General features: G+C 49.6%; 1 protein-coding gene across 8 annotated transcripts in view; it reads left to right on the top strand.

The window, feature by feature from the left end:
• Positions 1-19,949, top strand: part of CDCA2 (cell division cycle associated 2) — a 272,763-nt gene that overhangs the window by 4,619 nt on the left and 248,195 nt on the right. The gene's annotated exons all lie outside the window — the stretch shown is intronic.

The following is a 19,949-nucleotide window of genomic DNA, read 5'->3' as shown; positions in this document are numbered from 1 at the left end:
GCCAGTGTATCCTAGTTTTATTTTCAGATTACAGTTGTAAAGCATTCATGGGTTCCAAACGCCACCTTGGGTTACTGGGTTTTGAAACATTGGTAAAGCAAATGTTATAGTGGACCAAATCTCCATGTGAATTCACACTAGACAGGGGTGATTCTCGTCCCGCTTTGTGGCTGGAAAGTTCTTTTCTTTTTCAGACAGGTTAATCCATATCAGTGGGTTATGCACCTCTACCAGCAGAGGGAGACGGAACTGATGTCACGGGGTGTGTGTGTGTGTGTATGTGTATATATATATATATATATATATATATATATGTGTGTGTGTATGTATGTATATATTTATTTATTTATTTTATTTAAAAGTTTTTTATATACCGCCGCTCATCAAAGATATCACGTCGGTGTACAATGAACAGGAACTTACGCCGGAGCGTTATACATTTAACAGGGTTAAATAAACATTTTACATATAACAAAAGTAAGAATATATATATTTAAACATAAAACAAGTAGAATCTTTTAAAACCGAACTATCATTTAGGTTTAACTGAGCTGAGTTAAACAGGACTGGAAAGTAAAGGGATATTAGGAAATTAGGTATGAGAGTAGGGACAGGTTAGGAGGGGTTGGAATTATAAATTAGGGGTGATAAGAGAGGGAAGAAAGCGCTTCAGGTGCATTTAAGAGCAAATGTATGGAATGGTATTTACAGTAAGGGCATAAAAAGGGGAACTTAGATATAGTGTAGAGAAAGGGGGTGTTGGGTAAATAAGGCAGGGCATATAAAGGGAATAACGACATATATATTTCAGGTATAGGCATGTGTAAATAACCATGTCTTGAGTTTTTGCTTGAAGGTTTTGGGAGATGGCTCAAGGTGCAGTTCAGTGGGCAAGGTATTCCATAACAATGGGCCAGAAAAGGAAAGCGCTCGTGCTTTGGTGGAGGCATGGTTATATAGTTTGGGTGAAGGGGTCTGTAATGTGGCGAGGTATTGATTTCTAGTTGGTTTAATAGAAGTTTGAAATTGCAGTGAATTATTAAACCATTTCATTTCAGGATTGTGGAGGGCTTTATGGATCAGTGTTAATGTCTTGTACTGTATGCGAGATTGAATGGGGAGCCAGTGTAGGTCCTTCAAAACTGGCGTAATATGTTCCTTTGAATTTGTGTTGGTAAGGATACGGGCTGCAGTGTTTTGCAGAATTTGTAAGGGGCGGATGGCATTTTTAGGTAGGCCTAGGAGGAGTGAATTGCAATAATCTGTTTTGGAAAACAACATGGCTTGTAAAACTGTCCGGAAATCAGATGCATGAAGCAAGGGTTTCAATTTTTTGAGTGTATGTAATTTGAAAAAACATTCTTTAAGGATTGCACTGATAAATTTTTTGAGGGTCATTTGGTCATCAATAATGACTCCTAAGTCTCGGACTTGGTGAGAGAATTGTATGTGCGTAGGTGTTATAGGTGAGGTAGGCGACGTATGTAATGGGGTGGGAGGAGATATGATCATGAGTTCTGTTTTTGTGGAGTTGAGGGCAAGTTGTAAGGAAGTTAATAAATTGTTGATAGCAGTGAGAGTAGTGTCCCAGATTTCAAGAGCTTTGGATATGGATTCATATATACATACATATATACATACATACACACACACACACCCCTGCACTGACATCAGCCCACCAATATTCTCAGCTTTCAGCAGATGGACGTGTTTCTCCCTACTGGGGATTGCTTTAAAATAAATAAATAAAAGGAGAAAAGAGAGAAATAAATTCACCCCACTCTCCCGTGGTGATATCTTATGGTCCTTTCCTCAGTCGAGTTTTCCTGAGGTGATAATCTGTGGTTCCCTGTACGTAGTACCAGGATCAGTCCAGACGGTGGGTTATGTCCCCCGTCCAGCAGATGGAGTCAGAACAGAGCTTGAGAGTGCCACCTTATATACCAGTACACTCTCTGCTGGAGCTCAGTATCTTTCTGACTCCAGCAGATGAGAGTTGGGGAAACCAGTGCCTTCCCCAGAGTGACAGGATCTCAATTTTTCTTTCTTTATCTGAGTTCTTTCCTGTCATTTCTCTTTAAGCATTTTGGATCAAGTTAGTTTAAAAAAAAAAAAAAAAGTTCTAATTTTTGAGGAGGCGTGTCTCCACTCTGTTCTGCCTCCCTCCGCTGTTCCCTTCTCCTCCTTTCTGGGGTAAGTGGACACATTTTACATTTTTTTCCACAGCTATTTCCTTTTCAGGACTGTGCCCCGTGTATGCCGGTGGTGCCGGTCTCTGCACGCGACGGCTGACGATCCCGTGGCCCGGCGACAATTTTTCTCGGGCATGGGTGCGCCGGCAGGGGAACACCCCCCCCCAGCGTCTTGGGACTTTTTTCGGCGGGTTGCGAAGGCCACTCCGGGCCCCCCCGCGGTGCGCTTTACTCTTCAGGCCCCCCCGAGGCGCTTCTGATCCCGGCGTTGCCATGCCGCGGTTCTCATGTTGCGAGACCTGCGGCGAGCCGGGGTCTCGATTTTCCAGGGAGGGGGTTTGCCCGCGGTGCCTCCCCGAGGGGGAAGGCGCCTCACACGGGCCTGGCCCTGCTCCAGTGCACCCCTCCCCACAGCCCGGGAAGCGTGGACCGGCCACTTCGCCGCCATTGGTGGGAATGGCGGCCATCTTGGATGCGGATCACGAGGCGGCAAGTTCACCAGAAGAGGAAGGAGCCTATCGTGACGTCTCTCGCCCACATCGGGTTCCTGAGGCGGGTTTGCCCAACCGGTTGCCTCAGGAGGGCTCTCCCTCGGGCATGTCCTCCGGCCTACCGTTTTTTTCGCCGGATTTTATTTTAAAGATGCACACGGCCTATTTACAGGGCCTGGTAGGCCCGGGGGGTCCCTCAGCGGGACCTCCTCCTCCCAAGATTCCTAAGGTCTCGTTCTCTCCCCCCGGGTCACAGAACCCAGCTGGCGTGGTTCCAAGGACCACTGGTTTGCCACCCCGGGCCGTGGGGACGGCTTCACCGACGGGTTTTGACCCCTCGGACCCGCCGGACACAGCGCACGCTGACGGACAGGCGGATGGCGACGACTCACGCGCCCTACGGATTTTTCAGAAGGAGGAGCTTGATGACCTCATTCACCAGATCCTACAGGAGCTAGACCTTGATCCTCCACCGGATCCTCCAGCGCCAGTGGCCCCGGCTGTGGCTATGTCCTCCAGGAAAGGGGACCCAGTTCTGGCCGCCCTCCGTCCTAGGGCGCGGGCTTTTCCAGTTCATGAGTCCTTTTTACAGCTTCTTACCAGGGAATGGGACACCCCTGAGGCGTCATTGAAGGTCACCCGTGCCATGGAAAAATTGTATCCGCTGCCGGAGGATTTCCTGGATCTCATCCGGGTTCCCAAGGTGGACTCGGCGGTATCAGCGGTGACGAAGAGGACGACAATCCCGGTCATAGGCGGGACGGCCCTACGGGACACGCAGGACCGCAAGCTGGAAACTTTCCTTAAGCGGGTCTTTGAAGTTTCTGCCTTAGGGATGCGTGCCGTCATGTGTAGCTCACTGACACAGCGGGCCAGTTTACTCTGGGTCCAACAGCTTCTCACGTCTCAGGAGTTACCTCCCTAAGAGGCGGCCCAGGCGGACAGCCTGGAATCTGCCATAGCTTACGGGGCGGACGCTCTGTATGACCTCTTTCGAGTACTGGCGAGGTCCATGGTATCGGTGGTAGCGGCTCGTCGGCTTCTGTGGCTCCGTAATTGGTCGGCGGATGCCTCCTCCAAGTCGAGCCTGGGCTCCCTTCCGTTTCGGGGGAAGTTTCTCTTTGGAGAGGATCTAGATCAAATCATCAAGTCTCTGGGGGAAAACTCGGTGCATCGGCTACCCGAAGATAGACAGCGTCCTTTCCGGTCTTTTGCCTCCAACAGCACCAGGGCTAGGGCACAGCGGCGTTACAGGTCGTACCGGCAGCCTGGGCCTGCCCCCAGCAGATCACATCCTTGGTTGCGTTCCTTTCGTGGGCAGAGATCCGCGCGAGATGGTCCAGGGCAGGGGAACACCCCCCCACCCCCCCCCCCCGAAGCCCGCCCAATGATGCCAGAGTGGCCCACTCCTCCAATCTCACCATCGGGGGCTGTCTCACAGAATTCTACGAGGAGTGGGTAAATATTTCTACAGACCAGTGGGTACTGGACACTATACAGCACGGCTACACTTTGGAGTTTGTCCGCCCGCCAAGGGACAGGTTTCTCTTTTCCCCCTGCGGTTCGGATCTCAAGAGGATTGCGGTTCAACAAACACTAGACCGGCTGCAGACCATAGAGGCCATTGTTCCCGTGCCCTTCGCAGAGGTGGGCTTGGGACATTATTCCATCTACTTCGTAGTGCCCAAGAAGGACGGTACTTTTCGTCCCATCCTGGACCTAAAGGAGGTAAACCGATCCCTGCGGGTCAGCAGGTTCCGCATGGAAACCCTACGGTCGGTGATTGCTGCAGTGCACCAGGGGGAGTTCCTTGCCTCCCTGGATCTAACGGAGGCGTATCTGCACATCCCCCATCCTGCCGGCCCATCGGCGTTACCTCCGCTTCAAGATCCTCGGTCAGCCTTTTCAGTTCCGGGCCCTGCCCTTCGGCCTGGCGACCGCTCCTTGGACCTTCACCAAGATCATGGTTGTGGTGGCGGCGGCGCTTCGAAAGGAGGGTATCCTAGTGCACCCTTACCTGGACGACTGGCTGGTTCGTGCAAAGTCCTTCTCACACGGGCAGGCCTCGGTGGCCAGAGTTCTAGAGGTACTCTGCTCCCTGGGCTGGGTGGTGAACCTCCCCAAGAGTTCCCTCGAACCCTCTCAACGCTTGGATTTCCTGGGAGCGACCTTCGACACTCAGCAAGGCATGGGTTTTTTGCGTTCGGACAAGGCCCACTCCTTGAGGGAACACGTACGTCAGCTCTCTGCCTTGTCGGAGCCCACTGCCTGGAATTATCTGCAGCTCCTGGGAGTGATGGCCTCCACTATCGACATGGTACCCTGGGCATTCGCACACCTGCGCCCTCTGCAGGCATCTCTTCTTTCCCGTTGGAAACCGGAATCACAGGAGTATCAGGTGATCCTACCACTTCCTCAGTCGGCCAGGGAAAGTCTAGATTGGTGGCTGGTCCCGGCTCACTTGGCTCGCGGCGTCTCACTCGAAGTTCCCACTTGGGTGGTGGTGATCACCGATGCCAGTCTCGTGGGATGGGGCGCCGTCTGCGAACGGAGCGCCACGCAGGGGACATGGTCACCAGAGGAGGCGAGGTGGCCGATCAATCGCCTGGAGACCAGGGCAGTGCGCCTCGCGCTACAGCGTTTCCTTCCTCTGATTCGGAACAGAGGTACGGATTCTCTCGGACAACGTGACCACCGTGGCCTACATCAATCGACAAGGCGGGACGAGAAGCAAGCATGTCTCAGCAGAGACCACGCTCCTGATGGCATGGGCGGAAATCCATCTCGTCCGAATCGCGGCCTCTCACATCGCCAGGGTGGACAACATTCAGGCAGATTACCTGAGTCGTCAGCAGCTGGACCCCGGCGAATGGTCTCTCTCCGAAGCGATGCAGCTACTTGTTCGCCGCTGGGGAACACCATGACTGGATTTGATGGTGACCGCCCTCAACACCAAGGCCCCGCGCTTCTTCAGTCGCAGAAGAGAGCGCGGCGCAGAGGGGGTAGATGCTCTAGTTCTTCCATGGCTGCCAGATCAGTTGCTCTATGCCTTTCCCCCCTGGCCCCTAGTGGGCAAGATACTGCGCCGAATAGAAAACCACAGCGGGTCCGTGATCCTCGTTGCTCCGGAGTGGCCACGTCGTCCCTGGTTTGCAGATCTGCTTCACATGGCGGTGGACGGGCCGATACGTCTGAGTCACCTTCCTCGTCTTCTGCACCAGGGGCTGGTATTTTTCGAGCAGACAGAACTCTTCTGTCTTGCGGCATGGCTTTTGAACGGCGCCGTCTCCGCTGCAGAGGCTATCCGGAGGCGGTAATCTCGACGATGCTAAGGGCTCGTAAGCCTTCTACTTCCGTTGCCTACGTTCGAGTCTGGAAGGTCTTCGAGGCCTGGTGTGCCGATCATGGGGCCCGGCCCACGGAGGCGACGGTACCACTGATTCTTCAGTTTTTGCAGGATGGACTGGACAAGGGACTCGCATACAATTCTCTCCGGGTTCAAGTGGCAGCTCTGAATGTGCTAGTACAGAAAGCGATCTCTCTGCCTCTTCAGCTGGACATCGCACGCTTCCTGAAGGGTGTTAAACACCTACGACCGCCGGTCAGGGATCCCATTCCGTCGTGGAGTCTCAACCTGGTTCTCCGAGCCCTGTCGGGCGCGCCCTTTGAACCACTCCAAGGGGCTACTCTTAAGGATCTGACTATGAAGACGGTATTTCTCGTAGCCATCTGCTCCGCCCGTCGCATCTCGGAGCTGCAAGCATTATCCTGCAGGGAACCTTACCTTCGCATTTCGGAAGCGGGGGTCTCGCTTCGTACAGTACCGTCCTTTCTCCCGAAGGTGATTTCTTCTTTTCACTTGAATCAGACGGTGGAACTCCCGGCGTTCGCCCCAGAGGAATCGAGGTCTCTTCGTCATTTAGACGTCAAGCGCGCGCTTCTCCACTACCTGGAGAATACAAATGACTTCCGGGTTTCCGATCATTTGTTTGTGCTCTGGTCGGGCCCTAAGAAAAGTTCCTCGGCATCGAAGGCGACCATTGCGCGCTGGATAAAGGACGCCATCTCGGCGGCTTATATCGGTGCTGGTCGGGTTCCGCCTAGGGGCGTCATAGCTCACTCTACGCGTTCGCAGGCGGCGTCCTGGGCGGAGTCTCGTTCTGTCTCCCCGCAGGAAATCTGTCGGGCGGCGACATGGAAATTTCTTCACACGTTCTCCAGGCATTATCGACTACACCTGGCGCCTTCGGCCCCTGGGCACTTTGGCGATCAGGTACTCCGAGCAGGGCTCTCAGGGCCCCACCCGAATTAGGGAAGCTTGGGTACATCCCACCGTCTGGACTGATCCTGGTACGTACAGGGAAAAGAAAATTATTCCTTACCTGCTAATTTTCGTTCCTGTAGTACCATGGATCAGTCCAGATGCCCACCACTCTGGGATTTTGGGCTCCTGCTCGGGCTATTACGTGTGACTGTCTTTCTGTCCTCTGTTCTCTTTTCTCAATTCGCCTATTACTGTTCACAGCTCCTCACAAGTTGGCTGTTGCGGCCTTTTTTGGAGGTCGTTTTCTGTTATATTTTCTAGTGTTTTTCATACTTGTGTGTTCTTGATCCAAATTGTTTTGCTCTTTTGGGCTTTGCTATTCGTTATACTGAGCTCCAGCAGAGAGTGTACTGGTATATAAGGTGGCACTCTCAAGCTCTGTTCTGACTCCATCTGCTGGACGGGGGACATAACCCACCGTCTGGACTGATCCATGGTACTACAGGAACGAAAATTAGCAGGTAAGGAATAATTTTCTTATCCCTCCCTCAGTAGAGTGCATGGGTCCGGTAGCTGGTTTTCCGGCATGGACTTAGCTGAGAGGCTAGCAGTTGCAGGAAGCCGAGCGTGGGTATGAAGGCCTTTGTCCTCTCCCACCGCTCCCGGAGACTTGCTCTAAACTCGACCGGGATGGGCTGAGCTCAAGTAAAGAGTAAAAAAAAAAAAAAAATAAATAAAAAGTAAAGTAAGAGTTTCCATTCTCCTCCTGGTCTCTGAGCCTTGGCGAGCCGATCCGACATCCATTCCCACCTCTGAGGGAGCTTGGGGAGTTGTGGCAGCTTGGCAGGTTCAGCAGCCTTTTGGCTATTTCCTGTTCTTGGTCTTTGCTTTGACGTCGCATGGTAGGCCGAGACAGCGTTCGTGCGCTTTTCTACGCACAAAACAGTGTTTGTCGGTTGGTGCTTGCGCGCCCAGGTGTGCACTTAGGTGAGTGCTCAGTTGGGTGCCTACCTGGACCGCGTATTGGGCGTCTATATTTTGGGTGTCCGTAGTGTGCACTTACTGGACAAACCTTGTTTTTAGGTGCCCTGTCCATGCTTGCTTGTGCGGGCGTGCAGCTGGGTGCACAATTGTTAGACGCCTTGGGAGCCTCCTTCTAGCAGGTGTTTATGTTTGTGCTGCTTGCTATGTTCAGGCGTCTCAGCTTGGTGTCATCCCCCCCCCAAACATGTGTCAGCCCTACTTGAAGACTAAGGGAGTGTTATCTCTGGCTGCTTTTACTGAGCCCGCCCTTCCCAGCATGATGTGGGAATGGAACTGGAGGGGGACCTGTCAGAGATTTTGCCTAGTTTTGGGGCTCCCCTAACTGGTTCTTCAGCAGGGGGGAAAGCTTACTTAGTGGGTGCAAGACCATCATCCCCTGGTTTTGGAATGGATCGCATGACGTGTGCTTTTCTACGTGCAAGTCTACCGCGAAACAACTTGGTGGGTTGAGCAGCCTTTTGGCTAGGCCCTGTTTGTAGGTTTTGCTCAGTCGGCGCATAGTAGGCCTAAGATCAGGATTGCAAACTGCAGATCCCTGCAAGCCTGGTGTTGTGGGTAAGTGTTGGAGTACATCTACACCTGCTGCGGGTCACGCTGATAGGAACCCAGATGGCACGGATGATGAAGGCGACTCTTACTCCTTGAAGGATGGGAAATTCCTCTGGGGTTGGAACTGTATAGAGCAGCGATTCTCAACCAGTGTGTCATGACCCACCAGTGTGTTGCCAAGCACCGGTAGGTGTGTTGCAGCTCCTGGTGTCCCACTGCCCCGGTTGTATTTCCCTTCTCCCTTTTTCCAGCCCCCGCGGGCCAATGGAAGCCTCCCTTCTTCCTGCCTCCTCTGCCCATGGGAAGCCTCCTTCATGGGCAGAGGAGGCAGGAAGAAAGGGGCATCGCATAGCCCGGGGTGGGGTGTGAGGAATGGCAGTGTCGAACCCCAATGAAGCAAGGCTGCCATGGGAGCCCATCCTGTGGCAGCGAAAGAGAAGGCCTGCCGGAGTAAAGCCGTGGCGGAACTGGAACCCATCCCTGCAGCGAAGGAAGAAGAGGTTTGACGGTGAGAGCTTGTGGGTGTGTGTGTGTGTCTGAATGGGTGCCTGGGTGAGAGCTTGGGTGTGAATGGATGCGAGAGGATTTTTGTGTGATTGAGAGAGAGACTGGTCAGGAAGATGACTGGTGTGTGTGTTAGAGAGACTGAGACTGATCGTGGGGTCTAAGTGTGTGTGTGACTGGCTGTGTGTACCAAGGAAGAGGACTGTGAGTGAGGACAGAGCTTCAGCAGCCCTTGCTGCTTCTGGTGAGTGCTATTGGCCTGCAAGGGAAAAGAGTAGGAGAGTTGCTGGAGAGAGTAAGAAAAGGTGGTTTTTTAAGTTTATTTTTCTTGATTGACTGCCATTTTATTTATTGGGTATTATGTGATGTCTGCTGTTTTGAAATATTTTTTTGATATTTGGATGTTTTAATAATTTTTATGAGTTTTTATTTGTTGGATGTTATTCTGTTCAGCAGCTATTTTGTAACATTTTTAGTATAGCTTTACAATTATTTCTGTGTGGGGCTCTATAGCAGCTTGGCTTATTCTGTTTTCCTAATAGGAAGTGTATTATTGTTTAGGGCCTGGTTTAATATTTGTAGTGTTGCCTTTTCTTAGATAGGGTTTTTACTATTTGAGTGTGTTCCATAATGCAGGTGTAACTTTGTGCCGGTTAGTTTCTGTGCATTATTGCAGATCCTGGGACTGTGTTAGGTGCTATATTTCTCTCCATTTCTCCAGGTTTGCACTGCATGCAGTGTGGCTTTTTTGGTTTTCCATTCCAGTTTCTGTCTTCATATTTATAATTTGTGGTTTTTCTGTACTTGGTGAAGGTCAGTTCTGGGTGTGTGACCGAGGTGAGGTATTTTACTAGCATATAAGCATTTGTATTAATCTTATTTGTTGTGTTTTCTCAATAGGATGTGCATTAGTGGTAAATTACTGTATTTTCACAAGGAAGACTATTGTGCCTGGCAGTAAAATGAGTTTGTTTTGCTTTTACTGAGTTGTCATCAGAACCAGAATATCTTTTTTGTATGGCGAGTTGTACAGGGTAATCCCTAGTTCTGCTCTGCACCCATTGTTGGGGGTCGAGGGAGTTCCTGTGGATGCAGAGTGCATGTTTACACTTAGTCCCATGACAGTCACATGTTCAGTGTCATGCATGTGAGAACCATCTGTCAGATGTGTCCCGGCCGAAAAAAGGTTGCGAACCACTGGTATAGAGCTATGTTTTGTTGCTTTCATAGAGATGAGTTGCCGGCTTGGATCTCCCAGGCACTGAAGATGCTGGGGGTGCTAGGGGCTGATTCCATGTGTGAGTCAAAGAAGAATCCCATTTAGATTCCTTGCGTAAAGCATTTTTCTTAGTGTCCAGTCAGATGAATCCAGACCAAATGGGTTATGCACCTCTACCGGCAGATTGAGATGGAGCAAACTGCCGTCACAGTATATATAACCCTGCAATGACATCAACCTGCCAGTATTTTCAATCTCCAGCAGATGGTGGATGTGCATTTCCCCACTGGGGATTGCTTCAATTTGAAAAGGAGAAATAAGGAAAATTAATTTGTCCTACTCTCCTGCGATGATACCAATTGGTCCCTCACCCAGTTGAGAATTCCTGAGGTGATCTCCACCGTCCATCAGAGGTATGCCTTAGTTCGGTAGCTGGTTTTCAGCCAGCCAGTGTGGACTTAGCTGTTTAAACAGCTGAAAGGCAGTGGGTGCAGGAAGCTGAGCACGGCAGGTGACAGTACATGCCTTCTTCTCCCGCAGCCGGAGACCATCTCTGTATTCAGCCAGGTAAGGCTGAGCTTAGGTAAGTTTAAAAAAAAAATAATATATTTTTTTTTAAACTTACCTAAGCTCAGCCTTACCTGGCTGAATACAGAGATGATCTCTGTATTCTGTATTTTCTTTTTTCCTCATCCTCCTGCTCTGCATACCATTCCGACTTTCGTTCCACTCCGTGGGAGGTGAAGGGACATGGGCCACCTGCGGGTTGAGCAGCCTCTGTAGGCTAGGCCCTGCTCTGAGGCTTTGTCGCTGTGCGCTTTTCTATAGGCTGCCCTCTACAGGATTGTCGGTTCTGTGTGTGTGCCTAGCTGTGCATTCAGGTTGTGTGCCCAGTTTTTGGGCTCTTAGTCGGGCGTAATGGTCTGTGTGTCCAAGTTAAGCAGCGTCTTTAGTAGCCACATGCTTATCTGTGCACGTAAGTTGAGCGTTGCTGTGCACTTAAGCTTTTTTATCCTTGGGCACCTAAGTCTTGGATGCATAGGTATTGAGATGCCTAGGTATGGGATGCCTAATTTTTGGAAGCCTAGATATTTTTTTTGGACATTTAAAAAAAAAACAACCCCCCCCCCCCCCCCAAAAAAAAAACAACCCAAAACAAAACCCACACCTAGACGCATGCCTCCAGTCACTGCTCAGCACACTGTCGGCCTAATGGTGCCTATACCTAAGAAACCTAAGTGCCTTTTTCTTGCACTGCCTGTCATATTCGGGCATCTCAACTAGGAGTGCCTGCTAATGTGTGCCAGTGCTGTTTGGAGGCTCAGGGAGAATTATCTTCCTCTGATTTCACTAAGCTTGGTTCTTCCGAGCTTGATGTAGGTCTGGGTAAAGACGATTCAGGTAGGGCGTTTGATTTTGGAGCTCCCCTAACTGGTTCGTCAGCAGGGGATGGTGGCTCAGTGAGTACACCTCAGGTATCTTCTGGTATGTATACTTCTACATTTTCATGGGTAGAATTTTTCCAGGGATTGTAGTCTTTTCTTCAGGTGCATTCCTCAGCCCTGTCCAATGCTCCCATGACAGAGTCGCAAGTAGGAACTTTGCCTGGACCTGCTGTTAAGCGCCAGAACACTCCTAGAGAGGCAGCGAGACTGCTTGATAGAAATCCGGATGGCACGAATGATGATGCCGATCCTGATTCTTTTGAGGATGGTGACATTTCTCGACTAGAAAAATTTAGGACTATGTTAAGGTTCTTTCATAGAGATGAACTGCCAGCTCTGATTTCCCAGACCTTGAAAATGCTCGGGGTTCCTGGGGCAGATTCTGTGTCTGAGCCAAAGTGAAATCCTATTTTGGTTTCCTTGCGTAAAGCCTCTTGTGTTTTCCCTGTGATGGAGGCCATTCAAGAATTGATCTTGAGTGGGGCACCCCAGAGGCTAGTTTCAAAGGGGTTTTGGAAGGCCTGTACCCTCTGAATCCAGTGGTAAGAGAGCGTTTTATGTTTTCGGAAACTAGATCTATTTGATTGTGCAGTCTACAAGCAGACCACTATTCTAGTGGAAGGAGGAGCGGCCTTGAAAGATGGTCATGATAGAAGGATTGAGACAATCCTTAAGCAAACATTTGAAGCAATGTCCATGACCTTGCAGATCACTTCTTGTTATTACTTGGTGATCTGGTCTTGTTTGCTTCTCTCCTAGATGCAGGCTGTGATTTGGTCCACACTTAAGCCAGCGGGGTGGCTTCGATAGCAGCAACCAGGCTTCAGTTATGGCTCAGAAATTGGTCAGCCAATGTGACTTACAAGGCTAACCTCACCAAATTTCCCCTTAAAGGCTCGCTCTTATTTGGGAGCAAGTTGGGGAAACTGGTCAGTAAATGGGGCGAATCACCAGTTCCTCATTTGCTGGAGGATGAGAAGCAAACACCGCGCTCCTTTAACACGAGAGCTCGTGCTAGAGGATCCAAGCGTTTTCAACCCTATAGAGCAGCGGTTCTCAACCGGTGCGTCACGACACACTAGTGTGTCGCCAAGCACCGGCAGGTGTGTCGCGTGGCTCCCGGTCCCTCCCGCTGCTCGTTCTTCCCTGCTGCCGTTGCCGCCGGGCTATCAGCACGTTCAAGCCCAGCGGGAACGGCAGCGGTGCGAAAAAAAAAAAAAAAGCTGTGGCATCCGCGGCTGCCCTTTTCTTCTTCCCGCGCTTGCATTCCCCCCCCCCCCCCCCGGAACAGGAAGTGGTGCGCGGGAAGAAGAAAGGCCGTGCCGCAAGAGAACCCACGCCTCGCGCGCCATCACGGCGCACATGGGGAAGCGCTGCTGCGGCCGTATGGCCAACCGGTCTTCCTGTTCGGGGGGGGGGGGGAGCGGAAGCGCCGCGTGCAGCTTCCGCTTCCTCCCCCCCAATGCAGGAAGATCAGCTGCCTCTCCTGCTGCCACCGGCCTCCTGCTATCTTCGGGCGTCGGGCCGTATGGTCCGTCGATCTTCCTGCTTGGGGAGGGGGAGCGGAAGCGCCGCGCACAGCTTCCGCTTTCTCCCCCAGAGCAGGAAGATCAGCTGCCTCTCCTGCTGCCACCCGTTCTCCTGCTATCTTCGGGCGTCGGGCCGTACTGCCCTTCGATCTTCCTGCTTGGGGAGGGGGGGGAGGGAGGAAGCGGATGTTGTGCGCTGCGCTTCCGCTACCCCCCCCCCCCCCCCGACAGGAAGTTCGGACGCCCGAAGATAGCAGGAGTCCGGTGGCAGCAGGAGAGGCAGCTGATCTTCCTGCTCTCGGGGAGAAAGCGGAAGGGAAAGGAGAGAGCAGCATGAGGGAGCTGGAGGAGCAGCTACCGTTTGTGCTGGGGGGGGGGGGGGAGAGGAAGTGAGTGACAGAGAGAGAAGCAGCCAGCCAGCCTGTGTGTAAGTGAGAGAATGTGTGTGATTGAGAGCCTGTGTGTAAGTGAGAGAATGTATTTGATCGAGAGTATGTGTGTGATTGAGAGAAACTGGTCAGAGAGCTGATGTATGTGTATATGTGAGAGACAATGAAAGTGAATGCTCAAGGAGATGACTGATGTGTATGTGAGAGTGTGAGACAGTCAGGGATGTGTGTGTGTGAGAGAGAGAGAGAGAGAAAAAGCATGGAAGTGAGAAATCTGGGTATGTGAGAAAGCATGGGAGTAAGAAGCCTGGTGTTGTGGGGGTGTATGTGAAAGAAAGCATGGGAGTGAGAAGCCTGATTATGTGAGAGAGAGCATGGGAGTGGGAAGCCTGTGTGTGTGCATGTATATGAGAGAGACTGGTTGGTAAGGTGACGGTGTGACTGGTGTGTATGTGAATGTGAGAGAGAGAATGTGATTCAGGGAATGAGAAGCCTGTGCACGTGGAGAGAGTGAGCATGGGAGTGAGAACCTGGGTGTGTGTGAGACACAGCATGGGAGGGAGAAGCCTGTGTATGTAAGACAGAACATGGAAGTGGGAAGCCTGTGTGTGTGTGTATGCATGAGAGAGATCAGGTGACGGGTGTGTGTGAGAGAGAGAGAGAGAAAGTGATTATGGGAATGAGAAGCCTGTGCAGGTGAAGTGGGCATGGGAGTGAGAAACCTGTGTGTGTGTGAGACACAGCATGGGAGTGAGAAGCCTGTATATCTGAAAGAGAACATGAGAGTGGGAAGCCTATGTGTGTGTGTATATGCATGAGAGAGATCAGGTGACTGGTGTGTGTTTGCGTGTATGTGAGAGAGAGAAAGAAAGTGATTATGGGAATAAGAAGCCTGTACATGTGAAGAGTGAGCATGGGAGTGAGAAAGCTGGGAGTGTGTGAGATACAGCATGGGAGTGAGAAGCCTGTATATCTGAAAGAGAACATGGGAGTGGGAAGCCTATGTGTGTATGCATGAGAGAGATCAGGTGACTGGTGTGTGTGTATGTGGGAGAGAAAGAAAGTGATTATGGGAATGAGAAGCCTGTGCATGTGGAGAGAACAAGCATGGGAGTGAGAGACTGGTGAGTGTATGTGAGAAAGTGATTATGAGAGTGAGAAGCCCATATATGTAAGTGGAACACGGGAGTGGGAAGCCTGTGTGTGTGTGTATGGCATGAGAGAAACTGTTCAGGAAGGTGACTGGTGTGTTTGTCAAAGACTGGGAGATGATTGGTGTGTGAGAGACAGAAACTGGTCATGGGGGCATGACTGGTATGGTGTGTATGTGAGAGACATGGGCCCTAAGGAAGAGGACCATGAGTATAGAGCTTAGCCACTACTGCTGCTTCTGGTGTGTGCTACAGCCTGCATGGAAGAGGAGTAGGAAAGCTGCTGGAGGGGGTAAGTAAAGGTGGCTTTTTAAGTTTATTTTTCTTGATTGACTGCTATTTTAATTATTTAATATTATGTGATGTGTCTGCTTTTTTTGAAATATTTTATTGGTGTTTGGAGAATTTTTAATAGTTTTTATGAGTTTTTAATTGTTGGATGTTATTCTGTTCATAGTTGTTGTGAAACATTTATTCTGCTTATTATATAGTTTTACAATTATTTCTGTGTGGGGATCTATAGCTGCTTGCTAGTTCTGTTTTCCTAATAAGAGGTGTATTGGTTTTTAGGGCCTGATTTAATATTTGTAGTGTTGCCTTTTCATAGATAGGGTTGCTCCTGTTTGAGTGTATTCCATAATACAGGTGTAACTGTGTGTGGATTAGTTTATGTGCATTACTACAGATCCTGGGAGTATGTTAGGTCGGTTCTGTGTCTGTTACAGAGATATTTTACTAGCATGTAAGTGTTTTATCAGTCTTATTTGTTGCGTTTTCTCAAGAGGACATGCATTGTGGTAAACTGCTGTCTTTTCATAAGTAGGGCTATTGAGCCTGAAAGTAGAAGGAGTTTGAGTTGCTGTTACTGAGATGACACCAGAACCAGAATATCTTTTTTGTAGGGTGAGTTGTATGGGGAATGTCATAATTCTGCTTTACATCCATTATTGTGGATCAGGGGGGTTCCCGTGGATGCAAACTGTACATTTACATCTAGCCCTGTGACGATCATGGGTCAGTGTGTCACGCATGTGAGAACCATCTGTCAGGTGTGTCCCGACAGAAAAAAGGTTGAGAACCACTGCTATAGAGGAGTGACCTTCAGAGGACTTGACCCTTTGGTAGGTTTCAGTCTTTTTGTCCCACCAGAAAGGGTGAAAGATTGGGTAGTGGAACCTCCCGATCTTCCCAATGAAGATTTGCTGACCCACCCCCAGGAATAGGAGATAAGGGGATGTGTCTCTCTCTTTTATCAGAAGTGGGTCGAAATCGCATTGGGTCCTGGAGGTGAATCGAGAAGGATATGCGATGGAGTTTCGTAGTGTTCCTCGGGACATGTTCATGGAGTCTCCTTGTTACTCTCTGTAGAAGAAGCAAGCAGTGGAGGGTACATTGACAAAGCTCAGTCTGAGGGCCACGGTTACAGTACCCATGTCTCAAGAAAATATGGGGTGATATTCCATTTACTTCGTTGCATCCAAGAAGGAGGGCTCCTTTCGTCCCATCCTGGATCTGAAAGGTGTTAGTAGTCATTTGCGAGTGAAGGATTTTCACATGGAAAGCTTACCCTCGATGAACAAGGCTGTGCACTCCGGGGAATTTCTGACCTTTCTGAACTTGTCTACGGTGTATCTTCACATTCCCATCCGACTAGAACACTTTTCTGTCGCTCGCAGTTCTGGGACGCCATTTTCAGTTTCAAGCGCTGCCCTTTGGTCAGGCCACCGCTCCCAGGACCTTTTCCAAGGTAATGGTAGTAGTTGCAGCATAAGTTGAGAGAGAATGGGATCCTAATACACCCGTATTTGGACGACTGGCTGATTCAGAAGAGAGCCACTTGGTGACTAGCAAGGTGATTTCCCTGTTGCAGGAGCTTGGCTGGGTGGTGACCCTAGCCAAGAGCAGGCTTCAGCCTGCTTAGTCTTTGGAATTCCTTGGGGTTCAGTTTGACAAGAAGCAGGGCAAGACTTTCCTGCTAGAAGCTCTAATTTAGAAGTTGTTGGCACAGCTTCATTTGTTGATGAACACTCTGTATCCAACCATATGGTCCTACCTGCAAGTACTTGGCCTAATGGCAGCAACCTTGGAAGTAGTGCCGTGGGTGTGGGTGCATGTGTGTTCTCTTCAGCACTCCCTGCTATCACGGTGGAACCCGCAGTCTATTTGATTTGGCTCCATCTGCCGATGGAGGTCTCCTCCCAACTGCAGTGGTAGCTGCAGGTGGTTCATCTAAGGAGGGGAGTTTCCCATTGCACCACCAGACTGGCTAGTACTGACAACAGATGCGAGCCTCTTTGGTAGGGAAGCTCACTGTTAGGAGCTGACTGCGCAAGGGCACTAGAAAGCAGCAGAGTCTCTCTGGATCATCAATCGGCTGGGAGCCAGGGTGGTCCGGTTGGCATATTTGCAGTTTGGCGATAGGCTGCAGGGTTGATCGGTCCAGATAGTGTTGGCCAATACGACTGGCTTACATCGATCGGAAGGGAGGAACCAAGAGCCAAAATGTGTTGCAGGAAATAGATCAAATTATGGAGTGGGCAGAAGTGCATCTCCAGATGATCTCTGCCTCACACAAAGTAGGAAAAGACAATGTATGAGCAGATTTTCTCAGCAGGGGAGTCTGGACCCAGGAGAATGGGTATTGTCGGACGAGGCGTTTCAGCTGATTCTGGATTGCTGGGGTCTCCCGTTCCTAGACATGTTGGCAACTTCTTGAAATGCGAAAGTTCTGCGATTCTTGAGTTGCAGGAGAGATCCAAAGTCATTGGGGGATCGATGGGCCTTTCCTCCATGGCTGTATGGGCCTTTCCTCTATGGCCCATGTTGGCCAGATTGGAAGAATCGAGGGCCAAGAGGGATGGTGCTCCTGATTGGTCCAGGAGAGCGTGGTGTACGGATCTGTGATGACTCTTGGTGGACTTGCCCCTTTGACTTCCGACACATAGGAACCTGTAGCGGCAGGGACCTGTTTTTTACGAAGATCCGACTCTATTTTGTTTTACAGTGTGGCCCTTGAAATGGCTTGCTTGCTGAAACATGGATACTCAACAGCAGTGATTTCCATCTTGCTAGGACATAGAAAGCTTTCCACTTCCTTGGTCTATGTGTGAATTTGGAGAGTGTTTGAGGCCTGGTGTGATGATCAAGGTGCTCTTCCTTATTAAGTTAAAATCCTGCTCATTTTGGAATTTTTGCAGGATAGTTTGAATAAAGGCTTGGCCCTCAATTCCTTAAATGTACAAGTAGCGGCTCTTGCCTGTTTCAGGGGTCAGGTAAATGGAGGTTCCTTGTCAGCTCATCCTGATTTGGCCCATTTCCTGAAAGGAGTGAAACATCTTCATCCTCCTTTGGGGTTTCTGGTGCCCTTACGGAGTCTTAATTGTTGATGGAATTCTTGGTGGGCCCTACATTTAGACTGCTGCGTACCCTGTCCTTGTGGTTACTGACCTTGAAAACGTTTTTTTTTCTTGTGGCAATTGTTCTGCGCATAGAATTTCTGAACTGCAGGCCTTGTCTTGCCAGGAGCCATTCCTCTGGGTGACTCCAGGTGCAGTACAGCTGCATTCTGTTCCTTCTTTTTTGTCAAAGGTTGTCAATGACTTCACTTGAATCGGTCCATCTTTAATATTGGTCAACACTGCAGGTTGCAATGTAGTGACTTGATTTGTTACAAATGCAACTTGTTTCGATACCTACTGTTCTCTGCTCAAGATCAGATAACTTAGTCAAGGCTCCAGAAGAAAAGGAACATAACTGGGAAACAGTTCATGCTAGAGTGGTCTCAGCGCATGTCATCACTCTAGATATCCTGGAGAGCAATATTGGCTGGTTTGACCGATGTCCCCCCTACTTCCATTCTGCCCAAGTCCTGGGGTGGCGATAGAGCACTTAGTACCAGGATCCTTCTTCCATCCTCACTAGCAGTGGACATAACAGTGATGGTGCTGGACTCCCCAGCCATTTGAATCAGGAGGGGGCCTATAATCTGCCAGGGCAGATCTTCCAAAGCTCCAGTCACATGAATATGTCAATCCACAGCCCAAGCATCCAGGGACACACTGCAACAGAGACACCGTTGCTCTTGCGATCATCCCTGCTTTTGGAGGACTCCTAGATTAGCACCTGCATTCCCCACAGTTGACTCTGGGAAGCATGGTCTATATATAGAGATGGTTAGCTACTCTCATGGTATGCTATTACAGGAGAGGAGGGGTTTGCACGCCGGGGCTAAGGAAAACGTCAACAATCTCCCCGCTTAGATCACTCAGTAGCTGAAACTACTGGATGCTGGAAGTGACTGTCTAAGGCCCTCTAATTGGCGTACATGCTGTGGGGAAAATCAATAGACTTTCCTCTCATCTTGCAGAAATTGAAAAATAATATTAAAGGGAAAATATCAGAGTGGGAACTCTAGAGTTCAGCATCCTAGCATTTTGGCCATCTTGAAATTTCCTAAAAGCTTATTATAATGGACAAGAATCAAACCTTTACTAATGGACAGAAAGCTGTAGATCCTAGGGGTCATGATATGAACTTTCAAAAAGAAGATTCAGGAATATTGGGAAATATTTTTTACAAAGAAAGGATTGTGGATGCATGAAATACCCTTCTAGAACAGGTAGTAAAGACAAGAATGGTAACAGAATTCAAAAGGATATGGGATATGCAAAGAGGATCCCTAATGGCTAGAGGATGGAAATGAAGAAACCGCATAACGTGAGTACCATGCATGGAGTGGTAGTTAAAACTCTAAGCAAAAGGCATGGGTGTGCCATACATGGATTGGCGGCTAAAACCTTAAGCATCTTGCTGGACAGTCTGGATGGACCATTTTGGTTTTAATCTGCCCTCGTTTACTATTTAACCCAACTCTCATGGTCTGACCTGTATTTATAGGGTCTCAAACTTGAGGTTTAAGACACGGTGGGCTCCTGAAGTTATAGTCAAAGGTCACTTATATGTAACTGGTCTATATTAGCGGGGAATTGGCATGAGTATGTTATAACCAATTTCATCAAAGTCCCTTCATGCACAACTCGGTTGATAAGAAGTGTACAGACGGATATTGTGATGCTAATCTACGTGCTTTCATCGATTAAAAAAAAAACAAAACTTTAAAAAAACCCCCAAAAAACTTTATCGCGTGTTTTCTGTCTGCTAGTTTTTTGTATG

Source organism: Rhinatrema bivittatum, chromosome 5 (genome assembly GCF_901001135.1).
Source record: "Rhinatrema bivittatum chromosome 5, aRhiBiv1.1, whole genome shotgun sequence".
NCBI classification, from domain to species: Eukaryota; Metazoa; Chordata; class Amphibia; order Gymnophiona; family Rhinatrematidae; genus Rhinatrema; species Rhinatrema bivittatum.
Note: the sequence above shows the minus strand (reverse complement) of the source record. Positions and strands in the feature narration are given on the sequence as shown.